Source organism: Nothoprocta perdicaria, unplaced genomic scaffold (genome assembly GCF_003342845.1).
Source record: "Nothoprocta perdicaria isolate Ctin4 unplaced genomic scaffold, notPer1 scaffold_4, whole genome shotgun sequence".
NCBI lineage: Eukaryota > Metazoa > Chordata > Aves > Tinamiformes > Tinamidae > Nothoprocta > Nothoprocta perdicaria.
Genome location: NW_020455643.1, coordinates 3,380,250 through 3,392,866, shown reverse-complemented (window position 1 = coordinate 3,392,866; position 12,617 = coordinate 3,380,250). Strand labels below are relative to the sequence as shown.

Here is a 12,617-nt window from a genome sequence, read left to right as displayed (position 1 = left end):
TTACGTTATAATGAAAAAGTGTGGTAAACCTTCAGCAGATGAAAAAAGTACATGCTATTAGACTTAAAAGAATATCATATAGCTACTAGCAAAGAAGAAGAACAAATAAAGGGATTTAAATAAGTAAATAACCAAATGACATTGGCCAGTTACAGTATGTGATGAACTTTAGACCAGTCAATTTTCTAAGATGATTTTGAAATAATGGTTGATGGACTAAACAGCTCACACAAGTTGTCAAAAATACACCGAAGTCTTTAAAAAGGAATCGGACAAAAGAATTGATTTCATCCACCTCAGTGAAAATTAACTTCTGTTTATTTCTAGAAGTATTGTGACAAAATGCTGTAGAAAATACCTTTTTTGTTTAATTTTTTTTTTTTTTTTTAACCACTAGGTACACCACACAKCACCTTGCTCTGAAAGGTCTTCCATCAACTCACAAGAGTTCAAACAGAGATAAAAATACTGAATTCAGATCCACAACAGCAAAGGCTATTTGGAAGGGTAAAGTCTGAACATGGAGAACAGCAGTCTGAAACATTCCCTGCCTCACTCAAGTTTGCTCTTCAGAGCAAGTCACATTGTTAAGTCCCTGTATGATCTGTGTAACTACATTAGCAGTAGGCACAGAAGACTAAGAAAGCACCAACAACTTGTCCACCAAGATGATGGACAAAGAGTCCCTAAGCCATGTAAACTAATGCCCGTACCAGCCATTTTAAGTCATCACTTTACATTTTACTTGCTATTTTCTGACATTCTTGAATATTTACCTCTATTTGGAGAGCAAGATTTTATTGACTTTTCTAGAGAAACAGAAAAGGATAAAGGTCTCTAGTACTGCTAAAAAAAGCACACCAGACATACCACACAAGCACAGTTACACAACACAGTGTAACTGAGTTGGACTAGACTAGATGAAATCCATATTTACATATTTAATTTCTTGTCTATTGTAAGATCTGTTTCTGAAGTGCCTGTTACTGCAGAACTCCAGTGCTGATAACTGCCACGTGAAGTAGGCTTTGCAACTTTAATACATGTAGAAACACTAATGCCAAGGCTCTATGCCGATAAGCAACTGTGCATCTCATTCATTAAAAACATAAGTACATAAGAAAATTCCTTTACAGAATAAAACCATTTCAGTACTGTATTTCAGTACTGTATTTTACCATATCCATTGTAGTCAATTGAAAGACTTGAATTCCACTATACTTCACATACATAAGCATAAAAAAAGGATGAAAAACCTTTCATAAACATAAAATTCTACTTTATATTTTTATTACAAAAATAGATTTCAAGGTACATAATCATTCTGCAAAACGCTGTAAAAAGCTGAAAGAGTAAAAGCAATGACTACCATCTTGGGTTCCTTAAAAGAGGAATTCAGATACAGAATGTATGTTTTTTAAAATACAGGAAGTAAAAAAACACTCCCCCCAACCAAAACCAACTTGATCTTTAATACTCAGCAATCTGATGCCTTTATTTTGGATTACTGTTTCACTTGTAAAGTGCTACTGAAATACCACCAAGCTGTAGACTTCCCTCCAAACACTGACCTAGCCGATTCCTTCTTGGTTGGAAGGCAAGATAAAGGGAACAAACTGTCATGCATTAAGTATAGACTAGACAACTAGCATTTCAGTTATGAGTGAAAAGGGAAAAAAATCCTACCAAGGAAGCAAAATACTTTTCCTGCCATATAGACATCATAGCTACAGTATAAATTAATTTTAAAGGGTTTTATGAATTGCGTGACAAATTATCTTCTCAAGTGCAAGTAGCAACAAAATGCATTCAGCGTTTGACATGCAAGCTTTGAAACAGAAACATGCTATCAGCTCATCCATTAATCACTTGCATAATATTAGAACACAGGGACATCTAAATATATACTCTTATACTAGGTATTAGCATTTATAGTACCAATTTGTATTGTCAGATACAATATCACCAAGATTTTTGAAAGACATTATATAAAGCAACTGTTCTTTTACAGCAGTGACACACTGTTACTAGAAACTTCAAAAACTAATACAGTGGTTCAGCCAGTACATTAGATGAACCAAGTCTCATGATTTTCAGCTTTTCCAAGTAACATTTATTTGACATTCTCCACTTCAAACTCTTACTCCCATAGAAACAGCAGGATCCTCTCAGAACGATCCATTTCGGAGACTACAGCCTAACACCACTCATGGCATGAAACCTTCTGAAATACATTTAAAGTGTACARACAGGAAAAATAAGGAATTTCCATGAGCACTTCCATAGCTTGCATAGAGACATCAATTACCGTAGCTTGTCTTCTAAATTAATGACTCACTGCAATGGATTATTCATGCAAATTGGTCAGCTGAACATTATACTTTGACTCTAGGGAAAAGTACAGCATATCTTAATTAACTATGTTGTGTACAAGCTTAAAACAGTCAAAAATACATTAGTGTAGTCAACCAGGTAAAATATGAGAATGTGAGTTTAGCAGCAATTTCAGGATAAAAGATCTTCATCCAGATTTGAGGTAAACTAGCCTTATATAGAAAAAGCATGTTGCCTCAAGTAATCTAAAGTAGTTCTATTACTGTTTAAGGAATAGGTTTTGGGKTTTTTTTGAAAAAATGATTTCAATGCTGATCTACTCCATATTAGCATAAAAAACAAATTTCATGTTAGCATGCTGCCTTCTCCTACGTCCACACATTTGTAAGACTTCAATGATGGAAAAAATCCCTCATTTCAAAAGGGGTATCAAGTATTTTCACAGTCTTGACTGAAATCCCGCTTAACGCTGATTTCCCCCCCACCGGAGCATATAGAAATCTAATGATCTCCTGTAGTGTTTTGGATGTATGTAGCAAATCAGACACACACATGACACAGTGCACCCCTTTCATAGGGCAGTATAAAACATCTCTGCAACTCGCACACTATCCAGCATTTACAGCTGTGTCATTCAGACAAAGTGTTACTCATCCATTGCACAGAAAGATTTACAGAGCACCCTCCCTCCAAGATCTTTAGTACCATTTATCCTTAAAGTACCTAGTATGAATGATCTGATATCTCTAAGAAATCTATACCAAGCAGCTCTGGGACAGTAAAAATCATCATGCCTGAAGAATATTATGCCACACAGTTACTATATGCAACACATTAAAGCTGTTAAAAGTATTATGAGATTCAAATTGACTTTTTCCTTTTAACAAACCAGATGCCTCACAATCACCATCATTTTCCTTTTATGCTGGAGAAATGCAAGTTAAGGAGATTAAATAACCTGCCCCCAAAAGATAGAGGGGGAGCTTTTTTCCTTTCTAAAAAGAAGTTTYCCATTAGGGCTACTTTTTTTATTATTATTTTCCAGAAAAATAGGCCAATCTAATCCTTTTCTAGATGCCAATATAATCCATGAATGTAAAAAGCTATTTTGTTCTTCTTTTAGTACCTCAGTTACATTTTTGAGGAGTTCAAGCCCTATAGCTCTTAAGGAATTAAGTAAAAACTCAAAGACTGGAGAGTGACATAAAATTTATTCCAAGCCATCTTAAATAAATTAGAAAAATATTTAGGAAGAGATGTTAAATATCAGTTCAAGTAGCCTTTGCCAATCCCTAAATGAAAAGTAGTGGTAACACTTGCTATTGTAGACATACCTCTTCAATATTGTCTACCATCAGATTGACCTAGCTCTTTGTAAGAATTCCTACATGCAGATTTGGCCCTGTGTTGCTGGCTCCTTCTTCCAACTAACACCAGCCATGCCAGAGTTCTCATGGAGAAATGTGTTTCCAGATCCCCCAAAACTCATTTGCACTGTAAATGAAAGCTCTGCCTCTTGAAACTAATTGGTATTTTGCTTTCACTTGGTAGATGAAGACCTGACATCAGTTATTTCAAGCTAACAAGCTGTCTACATTTTGATACGTTAAGTAGGTTTTCCTTACTCTTATATAAAAGCTTAGCTGATGGCCTTTTTTTCCCCCCCTTCATAGAATCCATCCTCACAAAATACATCTACTTACTAGTTAATTTTTAACTTAATAATTTCTTTTTTCCACTTGCATGCAAATTTGCTATCAGCTCAGCTATTCCATATATCTCTTAAGACATTCCCGCTCCCTTCTTTTTCTTAATATCACCTCATAGGTCCTGTATTTGGTTTCCCCTATTATTTCAACGTATGCATTGCGGGAAGAGCAGATGGAAACTTGCAGCTACAGATAATGCTAAGGCGTAGCTTCTGTGCAAGTAGAGACTCCAAAAAGCTCTCAAATCCTCATGTTTGTGCTACCATGATATTTGCWGTGCCTCAGATGCTTCCCTAGGGGAAGCAACAAGCATGGGTAGGGTATGAAGTGACTACACAGATGATAGGGAATTCAGAAGCTGTGCTCAGACAAGCATGGGACATGCCTTGGGAACCTGTCCTGACATGGAAGAACAGCAGCACCTACAGCTATGAGCCACCACAAACACTGTTCCAGACTGTTTAGGTCTGTCAGATATTGTTCATCTAAAGAACATTCCTTCCTTAATCCCCAATAGAAATGTATATAGAGCTCTTCATGCAGCTGAGCTGGAGTGTTAAATAAGGGGCAGGAGAAGAAAAGCCATTCATTAGCATGCACTTCTCTCTGGCTTATAAGGCAGCTATTTTTTCCTTAAGTAATGTAACCACTAAGTAGTCTAATTCAGCATTAGGAAGGTAGTGGGGGGAAGACAGTAAAGTCACTCATGCTTATTTCAAAAAGTAACTCAAAAACACCCCCAAACCCCTGTAGAAGGTGGGCCAAACCAACACAGGAATGACATAGMACAGAGTCAAAACATCCTTGACATACGTCAACTACCTATTGACAGYAGATGTTCTCGTTCCTATGATACCTATATATACACACATCCTTCACGACATCACTGCAGGACAGAAAAGCAACCTAACCAAAACCTGAACCTTAATACCACATTAAAAGGATTTGAGCTGCCTCTCATTTTTGTAACCCTCCCTTAACAAGGTCACTGAAGGTTTTCTTTGCTTCATTCTTTACTAAGGCCAACCCTCTGGAAGCCCAGACTGTGGAGGCAAGAGAAGAAATCTAGAGAAAGGAAGATTTGCCCTTGGCTCAGGTTAGAGATCACATACGTGAACCCGACATCCATAARTCCATAGGCCCTGACAGGATGCACCCAAGAGTGCTGCAGGCCAGGCAGGCACTTCTATCCCCAGAAAAGTGAGGAACAGCTCATCCTGGATGTAAATCCCAGTGTACATAAAGGACAAGATGACCAGGAGTAGCTGGCATGGATTCACAGAGGGGAAATGCTGAACCAATCTGACAGCCTTCTGTGATAGGACTGATTCTGTAGATGAGGAAAGAGAAGTCAATATTGTCTGCCTTGACCTCAGCAAAGCTTTAACACCATCTCCCACAGCATCCCCAGGGATGGTGKGTTAGATGTGTGGGCTGTAAGGTGAATTGAAAACTTGCCAGGTGGTAGAGCTTAAAGAGCTGCACAGAGATCTGGATCTAGTGGTGTCCCCCAGGAGACAGAAGTGGGCCCAATCCTGCTCGAGCTATTCATCAGTGACCTGGATGAAGGGACAGAGCTCAGCATCAATGAGGTAGCTGGCAATACAAAACTGGAAGGAGCAGCTGATACACCAGAGGGACCTGGACAGGCTGGAGGGATGGGCAGGTAGGAACCTCACAAGGTTCACAAAATGTTGTAGGGTCTTGCACCAGGGTAGGAATAACCCCAGCACTAGTAAAGGCTGAGGATCACCTTCTGGAGAACAGCTCTGCATGGAAGGACCCAGGAGTCCTGACAGAAAAAAAAGTCACCCAYGAGCCAGCCACATGCCCTGGTAGCCCCAAAAGTCAATGGGCTCTTGGGCTACATTAGAAGGAAAGTTGCCAGCAAGTCAAGAGAGAGGATTCCATTCCTCTACTCAGACCTAGCAAGGCCACATCTAGAAGACTGTGTTCAATTCTGAGCTTCCCAGTACAAAAAGGATGTGGAGCTACTGGAGAGGGTCCAGGGATTACAGCATCTCTTTATGAGGACAGGCTGAGAGAGCTGGGCCTGTTTAGCCTAGGAAAGAGAAGGCAGAGAGCTCAGATATCAGCTTTGACAAGTGGTAACAGAATCTTTATTTTAGAAACATGAAGACATTTGTTTTTCTCTTTTCAAACACCTGCTGTCTGGAAATTATTGTGGATAAGGAAATCTACTTTAAGGAGTTTTTTGCTCACCATATGTAAGCACACATGCTTTTAGAAATAAAATAGAACTGTAACCATTTTAACACATTGAGCTCAATAAGAGTAGTTTATTTCTCTTTATTACTCTAGTAGGAATCACTAGACATCTTTTGACTCCCACTAATTACTTTGGTTTTGGCAGACAGCAGTGTTGCCTCCTCCTGCTTTTTGAATAATCTGAAATTAACAACTCAGTAAATTGACATATTTACAGTAAAAATAACTTGGCTTCCTTCTCATCTTCCTCCTACTTTGCCAGATGAAAAGGATATCATGGATCTACACTCTTTACCTCCTTTTTCTTCAGGTTGAGACCTAGGTATCATTTGCAACAACAGGATGTATAGTTGAAGATGTGATATTAGTCAGTTGCTCAGATGGCCTTAACTTTTGATGGTTTTTAAATTGTTTAGAAACTAGTGCAAATATTATATGAAAAAAGATATCTAATAAAAAGAGTTGCTTGAGTTGCTTCAGTGATCTCAAATTGTTATGTGAAGTACACAGCCATGAAATGCCCCAATAACTGCTTTAGCTTATGCGTATAAGTATTCTAATTGGTACATTAAAACTGTCTTTGTGAAGAGATGCACCGTAAATCTTTAAACCTATTCTAACTACTACTTATATAACTGATGTAAACTGGAAGAGCTGGGCCAGAGAATATGGCCTTAGACTTGGAAACACGAGTTACTGGAAAAATGTGATTTTGCTACACTGCAAAGGCAGGAGGTAGTCTCCGGCAGATAAGTGACAGTGAGGCAACCAGACAGGCTGTCTCCACTGCTCCTGGCATTACCTTGACATATCAAGGTCAGTTAAAAAAGCGTCAAAAGTGTAAGGCCAAGTCCTATGATTTACTCCACAAAATCCGCAGGAGAAGCAGGAGATGGAACTGAATCATTTCTGCAAAGGAGGAGGTCCAAAATGGAGTTAGGGAGCAAGTTTGGGCAAATTATATTAGTGGAAAGGCAATTTGTGTTTACTTTCCTCTACTAAGCAAACCTCATCAGAGAAAACAAGTCTTGAAGATGTTGAACGTAGGAAGAAACTGAGAACTCAAAGATAGAAATTCCCCAAACCCTCTACAAGGACTGAAAAAGAGACGTAAAATAACAGACATTGTTCCAGGTCTCGGAAAGACCWTTCCTAGTCAAGTACTTATGTTTATTTAAAAAAATTCCCCTGGACTTGTGGTTTCAGTCCTGACAGACATCAGGATCTTTCTAGGAGCAGCTAATCATCCGTTAGTGCAATCAAGGTCACAGTGACTTGAGATTTCTCAGACATAYGCAACAGATTAGAAACATTTTGCACTAATAAACAACTCCTTGTTTAGATGCAATGGTGATACTGTAGCAACTGCACAGCTGAAATACACAAAGGCAAAGACACCTCCTGACCAATAACTCAGCTATTTAGCTAAAACGAAATGCAACCAGCATTTAGCTTTCTCCTTCTTACAGTAATATTATTTGTCATWATTTCTTTATGGAAAAAAGTCTTAAGACCTGAAAAATGTTTCTTAGGGGTTACTGTAATTTTTAAGCACTTGGCTAAGACATAAATCCTTTAACACAAAAGGTCAACTCTTATTAACCTAAAAGCCAGCCACATCTAACTCATTAGCTTTTATCARTACAGTTTTTCTTTTCCTGTTCCACAGCTACAGTTGCTTTAAAATAATGTTAAAATACCAAAATCTAAGTGGACAACTCAGTTTTCATCACACTAGCCACAGTACACAGTTTTCACCATCAATAGCTTTGAAGCATATTAAATGAAACAGGATCTGAACTTACATTATCACATATTTTAAGGCCACCAAATTAGATATTAGAAGTTTTCAACTTCAGAACAGACAAAAAGAGAACATTGTTATACAGGAAAAGACAACAGGTCTTTTCTTGAAGAACCAGTGAAGTCAAAAGCTCTATTTGGGTGGAGGAAAAGCATGAATGTGCCTGTATGTGTCCGAGGGTCTAATACAGAGAATAAGGCAATCTAGTTAGCTTGAGTTTTAGCAAAAATGCACCAGATATCTTCGTATCTACATGCATACAATATGCAATCAACTTGAAAACAGAATTTGGGGGAGGGAAAGTAAAGAAAGATCCCATCAGTCTTTCAGTGAGGACCAAAAATTTCAGACCTCTCATTTAGAGGCAGCAATTTGTGCTCTCACTGGATGGAGATGGTGAACATTTGCATCCAATATCCATATTAAATTATCTAAGGAATAAAAGAAATAAGATATTCCTCATGTGATTGATAGTTTGTTTACACATCTGCCTATTGCATTGGTTTGAATGTTACATACCAAGTGTAAACAAAAAAAAAAAAGACCAAATCCTAAGCCTTATTACATAGCCATRGGATTTTTTTCCTGTCTTGAAGTTACTGGTCTCATCATCTCCTGCACATGACTGCACATTATTTGTTAGGCAAACAAAGTTCTATTCATGAATAGAAATCCATTTAGAACTATTAAATTACACTGTGTGAATGATAACCAAGAGCAAAATAGAACAATCTATATTCTTCATTTTCAATTGCACTAATAGATATTACCAGAACTGAAAATGAATATAGACTCTATTCTGCAGGAGAATGGGAACAAATGCCACAAACACTCATCTTGTTCTCAGACACTGTGCAATTCTGTAGCCAAGCACTACATCTGTCTTAAGGTAAAAGCAGTGAGAGGCAAAGCTGTTTTATAGCCAAGCGAGCCACAGAAGAGCTTTGCCCACGTGTGCACATACACTTTCCATATGAGATTGCTCCAATTCAACAGAACTGGATTATTTTGCTCCAGTTACATAAGTAGGCCTTCTCCTCTGCAGATATTAAGCCAGTAGAAAAAAATCAAGAACATAAATTCTATTTTACTCTTGGTAATCTCTCACATAAATAGTGCTGAAGAGCTTTCCATTCATGGACAGAATTTATGTTACGGCAAAGGTAAGATAACCCTTAAGGCTTCCTATTTTTCCTCTCAAAAGGAAAGCCTGGGTTGCCTTTTTACTTTCTAATTCTGCAATACCTAACTAACTACTCATCACTTTAGATGTCCATTTATTTACTATCCTGATTTGCTTACCAAAAGTAATTAAACAAAGGAAAGATTTGGGAAATTTTAGAGAAAAAGTGATTCAAAAAATGAACTGCATCTCTGCATCTTTCCACCATACAGGTGGTAGTACAAGTACCCCCTCCGGTACAGGAGATGTGGAGATGTTGATCTCAAACATTCACATATCTTATACATATCTTATTAAGTAGTTAAAAATTTGAAGGCTCCTTGCTTTTTTTTTTTTGATAACTCCAAATCCCTTTTTCCCCCCCACTCACCATCTAATAAAATTGAAACAAAACCAAGGAGAGGCAGAAAAAGCAGCAACCCTTTTAGAAGTTCCAGCCTTGCTTGCTCTCTCCCTGTTGAGTCTGKCAAGTCCTGCTTTCAGCTTGCCCTCAAAACACGCAATTCATCTTTTATACTTTGCTAATTCCATACTCCCTTTTTTGAGAAGAAAACAACTTGGTATTTTTAACTTCCATCTTGTGTTGTGCAAATATTTGTTAGCTACATGCCTTTCTGAAGTTTAATTACACAGCTGATACTGAAGTTGGCTTTATTTTCAAGAACCATTTAGCACCACAGTTTTTCCATTTTCATAGAGCAGAATGAGGAAAGCTGTGCCTTAAGTAAACCAGTCAGATTTTTCTAACATATAACAAAGCTGTAACCAAGACCACAGCAGTACACATCTGTTAGAGGGATATATATAGTGCAGAATATTCTAGTTTAAAAACTAGTACCACTTCAACTGTGTGAATTTTKGCAGTTTTATTTTGAAACACTGGGTTCACCAGAAGAATAAAATACCATATACGTGCATTGCAGTCTATAAGATTACATGTTGGTAGTCTCATCTAAGCAGGCACAGTAAAAATACTGATTATATCCAAGGCAGTAAGATGAGATTGAAGGAATCAAAGCTAATAGATGATTTGAAACAATTCACACATTATGCAAGCTTTGACTATCCACTTAAAGCTCAGATATATGAAGTGTGTGCTATATTGATCATATATTGATCTGATTGAAATAAGCTGCTCGAAGAACAGGGTACAGCCAATGCTTCACAAACCCCTTCAGTCCCACATCCATTCATCTGTTGGCATCAGAATGTCTTAATATTAGACCATAATAATACTAAAAAAGTTTTCATATCGCTATACACAAACACAGATAGAAACCCAGAACTGAGTCACACTTGATCTGTGTTTCATTTCTCACAGACAAGGCTTTTAATCTAAACCATTTCAGTAACACAGTTACCGAAATCTCAAATCTCTCTCTAGCAAATAACATGCTAGTTCATTTAAATTTCCTAAGAGACAAGAAAAGAAAAATCATGTATTTCTACCGTTTTCTGAGCCCTGATATGGTTTATAACATTAACAGCAGTAAAAGGAAGGATACTGCAAGTTTAGAGGTGGAACTTCTCCTTTTGGACACCCGGGGATTACTCATAGTCACAAACTTGCCAAGAGCCGTGGGTCAAGCGGGCAGCATGGGCCACCCATGGGATACAGAGGGAGCTGTATCTATATACAGGACTGCACACAACAGTTTGATGCATAAATGGCCATGCCCTGGCACCAGGGAAGGGACAGATAATTCTTTAAAACATCTTTCAGTCTTCCTGGTTATCACTCCCGCCCAGAAGAAACGCGCCCTCCTCCCCGCTCCAGCGGGGAAAGCCCCGAGGAGGGCACTTGCGGAGCGCCGCTCCGCGCCGGGGCTTTCCGAGCACTGACCGCCCTCGCCGCGGCTTTCTCGGGAACGGCGCTCCCGCGGCTCCCTCGCCGGGACGGGCTCCCTCGCCGGGACGAGCCCCCGCGCACAGCGCCGGTCCAGCCGGGGCGGTTGTTTTCTAACGCCCTCTCCCTCCAAGGGCTCGTAGCGGAGACACCTCCCCCCGCCCCAGGCCACCACCGCCTCCCCTCAGCGCTAACGGTCGGGCTCGCGCGCGGCCAACGGCTGCGCGCGACCGTTACGACAACGGCACGGACGAGCTCCCCGGAACCGAGGGAGCCGGACCCYACCGGGAAACCTTCCCCGTGAGTTCCAGCACGGAGAGCACGACCGCACTCACCGTCCACGAGCGCCAGCCGCCGATACARACRCTACASAGCTCGCTCTACTCCCCACTCCACCGCCACGGGGAGTGGTGGCGGTGCCGCTGCCGCCGCCTTCATATCCCCGGCCCCGCCCCGCGCCTGCTCCGCCCCGCGCCTGGCCCCGCCCCGCGTCTGGCCCCGCCCCCCGGGCCGCCCCGCGCCTGGCCCCGCCCCGCGCTCTCTCCAGCCCGCTCCTCCCCAGGGTCTCCCTCCTCTACGCCGCGTTGCATTGTGGGGAGTGTGGCGGTGCGGCTCCCGGACTACATTTCCCAGGAGCCCTCGCGCGGCCGTCGCTGCCGCCGGCTAGTTCCGGACAACGCCTGCTGTGCGGTAACGGCGGCGGCCGCTTCCTTCTCCCGGCACTTCCGGCGCGGCGGCGAAGCCCACGGGGGAGCGGGGSGCTCGGCGGGCCGCGGCGCACGGTAAGAGGCTCCGTGTGCCCGGGGAGCGCCCGCCCTGGCGGCAGGGAGCGCAGGAGAGGCGCCGGGCTCGCTAGTGCCTTTGCGTCGGGCCTCGCTCTCCCCCCGGGGCTGCGCTGAGCTAAGAGCCTAAACGGCCTTCGAGCACCGGCGCCTGCCCGAGGGCTCGGGCGGGAGCCGCTGGCTACGCCGCCCTGAGGCGAGGGCAGCGGGGAGCGACGGGCTCCCGCCGCTCTCCTCGTCCACCCCTTCCCCCCGGCGCCTCGGCGGCCTGGCMGGGCCCCAGGGTTCCCCTTGGAGCGAGGCGTGGCGCGGCCTCGTCCTTCCCGCCGCCCGTTACCCCCCTCCTCGCCCCCTGCTCGGGGCCCTTCAGGGCTTTGGGCCGCAGCCTGGGCCGGGAGAGAGAGGCGGGTGCCCGGCCAGGCCCGGCCCGCCCAGGCCCAGTGTGTATTTTTAGCTCGTCCTCATGTTTGCGAGGAGCCTCCTCAGCCCGGTGGGGAGGAGGCCTCTGTTTGGCTGCYTGAAAATTGTTTTGTTAGTGCCCCATTTCCCAGGGTGCTTGATAGACGAATGGAGGCAGGAATATTTGCTTTATTTCCAAATCCCCCAAGGAGGGGCTGGGAACGTCTTGGAAGAGAAGCTGGCATATGTTGTTGCCATTATGTGTGCTAAAAATAGCGACCTGTTTCGGTTAAAATAACTTTCATTTTGGTAACTGGTGAAATTGAGGTGC

At 42.0% G+C, this 12,617-nt stretch overlaps 1 protein-coding gene across 1 annotated transcript in view; it reads right to left on the bottom strand.

The window, feature by feature from the left end:
- The window catches only part of SERPINI1 (serpin family I member 1), a 43,917-nt gene extending 32,392 nt beyond the window's left edge, over positions 1 to 11,525 (bottom strand). Inside the window, exon 1 of the mRNA XM_026045124.1 lies at positions 11,441 to 11,525. The gene's annotated coding sequence lies outside the window, so the exon portion shown is untranslated. The remainder of the gene's footprint in view (positions 1 to 11,440) is intronic.
- Positions 11,526 to 12,617: the final 1,092 nt, after the last annotated feature.